The sequence below is a fragment of the Suncus etruscus genome, chromosome 10 (genome assembly GCF_024139225.1).
Source record: "Suncus etruscus isolate mSunEtr1 chromosome 10, mSunEtr1.pri.cur, whole genome shotgun sequence".
Classification (NCBI taxonomy): domain Eukaryota; kingdom Metazoa; phylum Chordata; class Mammalia; order Eulipotyphla; family Soricidae; genus Suncus; species Suncus etruscus.
The window spans coordinates 59,636,647-59,640,663 of NC_064857.1; the positions used below are offsets into that span (position 1 = coordinate 59,636,647).

General features: G+C 35.7%; 1 non-coding gene across 1 annotated transcript; it reads right to left on the reverse strand.

Moving 5' to 3' along the window:
• Positions 1-3,612: 3,612 nt before the first annotated feature.
• On the reverse strand, positions 3,613-3,776 carry LOC126021533 (U1 spliceosomal RNA). The gene has a single exon (XR_007500041.1). It is a non-coding gene; the product is annotated as a U1 spliceosomal RNA (small nuclear RNA).
• Positions 3,777-4,017: the final 241 nt, after the last annotated feature.

Here is a 4,017-nt window from a genome sequence, read left to right on the forward strand (position 1 = left end):
TAACAACACAATAATTGTGGGAGACCTCAACACAGCTTTGTCAACACTGGATAGTTCAACCAGTCTGAAACCCAAAAAGAATATACTAGACCTGAAAAGAGAAATGGAAGAAAGAGGTCTAGTAAATATATAGGACACTCCATCCCCCAAAACCTGGATACACATTTTTCTCCAATTTACATGGGACATTCTCCAGAATAGACTACATGCTGGCACATAAAACATACCTCCTTAATATCAAGAAGATAGAAATTTTGCAGACTACTTTTGCTGACCACAAGGCTCTGAAATTATATGTGAATTCCAAAGGGACACAGAAGAAAAACTTTAAGACCTGTAAGTTAAACAGCCTCATACTGAATAACCAGTGGGTCTGCAATGAAATCAAAAAGGAAATCAAAACTTTCCTAGAAACAAATGAAAATAAAGACACAAACTATCAGAACTTATGGGACACAGAAAAAGCAGTACTGAGAGGAAAATTTATAGCTTTGCAAGCACACATCAGGAAGGAAGAAGGGGCCTACATGAATAGCTTAATAAAGCAGCTCATAGAATTAGAAAGTGCTCAACAAAAGGACCCAAAAATAGGGAAACAGAAGGAAATAACAAAGTTGAGAGCAGAAATCAGCAAAGTGGAAACCCAAAAAAACAATCCGAAAGATCAACAAAAGCAGAAGTTGGTTCTTCGAAAAAATAAACAAGATTGATAGACCACTGGCAAACCTAACAAAGAAAGAGAGAGAGAAACTTGATAACTCGTATTAGAATGAAAAAGGAGAGATAACTACTGATATGATAGAGATTCAAAGGGTAATCAGAAACTACTTTGAGATACTATATGCCACTGAAAATGAGAACCTGGAAGAAATGAATAAATTCTTGGACTCTTATAGTCTTCCACGGTTGAATGAAGAGGATGTAGCATATCTAAACACCCCCATCACTATTGAGGAAATTAAAATAGTGATCATATATCTGCCCAAAAACAAAAGCCCAGGCCCAGATGGATTCACTAATGAATTCTTTCAAACTTTCCAAGAGGAACTACTACCAATCCTGGCAAGACTCATGAAATTGAACAAATGGAAACACTTCCAAATAGCTTTTATAAAGCCAACATCACCTTGATACCTAAACCAGATAGAGATGCTACAAAAAAAGAAAATCACAGACCAATATCGCTGATGAATGCAGATGCAAAGATCCTCAACAAAATCCTGGCAAATAGGATTCAATGCCTCATTAAGAAGATCATCCACTATGATCAAGTAGGTTTCATCCCAGGAATGCAAGGATGGTTTAACATCTGTAAATCTATCAACATAATACACAACATCAATAACAAATAAAAACCACATGATCATATCAATAGATGCAGAGAAAGCATTTGATAAGGTCCAACACCCATTCTTGATCAAAACTCTCAGCAAGATGGGAATGGAAGGAACCTTTCTCAATATAGTTAAGGCCATCTACCACAAGCCAGTGGCAAATATTATCCTCAATGGAGAAAAACTAAAAACCTTCCCTCTAAATTCTGGCACAAGACAAGGCTGTCCTCACTCACCACTCCTATTCAACATATATATTCAAAATATATGTTACCAATACTTTTCCAATGCTCTATACTGTTGGGTGAGTGATGCATGAATGTATAATTATGTGTATTTTGTGCTCCTATTTGTGTGTGTTTGGGGTGATGGTGGGTTTCAGGATGTCATTAAATGAATTTTGCCTTGATTATCTTTTGAGCTATACCCAGTGTTATGCAGGTCTTTTTTCTGGCTATGTGCTCAGAGATAATTGCTGGAGATTTTAGAAAAAAAGGTGTGACTGTATGTGGTGATATGGAACCAACCAGGGACAGTCACAAATAAGGCAACCCACTACTATCACTTCAGGTGTGGATCTTTTCAAGAAAACTCATCCCATAACCACCACCTCCCCTAGCAACACTGGTTCTAGTTATGTTTGCTTCAAGACCACAGTCATAATATAACTATGCATCATAGGGGTAAGTGTCCCAGAACATAATTTCTGAGACTCAGAGCACTACTTCTAAACTACCCCCCTAAAAGTTGAACTTTTTAAATTGAACTTTTATGGAAAGTTTAGAACATTCGTCTATAAAATAGGAAGCACCAGTGGCAAAAGGCTTTTTCCCCAAATAAACTCAGATGTAGTATTGCAGTTAGCATGATATACATATGAGCATAATGTAAAACAGAAACTACAACCTCTATAGAATGATCTCCTGGCAATATAGAGAGCTTGACTTATCTCCACTTTATTGAATAAGTTTTGACAAAGTTTGTGAATTTTACTGATCTAAGCTACAATCTCCTACTCAGTTTATTGGTCATTGATATCATAGTTTATCATGTGAATAGAAGCTTTTATTGATATGGGTTTAGTAATTTCCTCTTGAAATAAACCTGACCAATTATAACTCATAGATCACAAATTTACTAAGGAAAGCCTGGAAGGAAAAAAAAAGATTTCTTCAGAAATCAGGTTCCAACATAGAAGACCTAGCAAAGAGAGGAGGCAGGTCATATATATGCATCCACAGTATACATGCATCCACTGACCACCTAACCCAGAACCTATAATGAAAATAGGAACCAACAGAATTGCTTGCCATGCATTAACATGAGAGTTTTAAACCACAGCATCAAGGAATTTTTGAAACACAAAAAAATTTTAAGGGAACGATACAATTTTTAAATGTCCAGGATGATATGATATACACAAAGACACTCTTTATCAAATATTTTTGTTAAAATATGTTTTTATTTAATTTTCAAAAGTAAAGTTAAAAGTCAAAGGTCCTAATTTGTATCACAAAAGCACTCCCAGGTTTCTTTCAATGAAATGTGTCATTACAGACTTGCTGACACTAGGCAGTGACCCTAGTAACTCTTACATTGTTTTTATGTTTTCATTTCTACATGTAGAAAATATTCACATTGACTTGGAAAGCAGAAACAGAAGAAAACAGGTTTTTTTGATAACTAGGGGCGACTGGATTCTCAAAAGAAAAATATATCAATTGTATGGGTTTTTTAAAGTGTTAGTGTTGCCCAGAAATATGGCAAAATCTATTCTCCAATGAGGAAATCTAACACTTAGCTGAATCTGTTAGGGTTTTATTTGCTAGTGTGGCATTAACTAGGACCATATTTTTTATTGATACAGCTCAAGAGTCTTAGTTACCAAAACTAGATTGATATAACAGTGGGTAAGGTGCTTGCCTTGCATATATTTGACTCAGGTTTGATACCCAGCCTTCCATATTGTCCCCTATCCCACCAGGAGGGATTTCTTAGTGGAGAGCCAAGAGTAACCCCTGAGCGCTGCAGGATGTGACCCCCCCCAAAAACAAAACAAACAAAAAAGAATTGCATGTCCTCTTTTTTCTGAGTAATGGATGAAATTTGTCTTTAGTATATATAAAAATAATATTTGTAAATGTTTATAAATAAATAAAATATGTATTTTATATAAAGAATAATAATTGATAATATTTAAAATCAGACTGTGCAGAAACATAATCATTTTTCTTGGATGATTTTAAAACAAAGTTTTTATCTTTTTTCTTTTCCTTTTAAGGGGAGAGCGCGAACGCAGTCCCCCACTACCATGAATTATGCAGTCAAGTTTCCCACATTTGGGGAAATCGCAGGGGTCAGCACACCCGGAGTGCAATGGGTGAGCCTTGCCCTGGGAAAACCACCTTTGTGATCATGGTATCTCCCCTACCAGGTAAGTATCAAAGTTTTTATCTTAATATAGCTACTGATCGCAAGGATTTATAAGAGACCTTGTATAAATCAGCTTTAATCTGTTTCCATCAGTGACACTATCACACCAAAATGAAATGTCAAAGCCAGGATATTACCATGAACACAATTCAGATTTAGGATGGGTCACCACCGTGAAAGTTCCAGTATTTCCTCATACTAGTCATGGACAGTTACTAATTTGTTCTTCAAGTTGATGATATAATAGTTT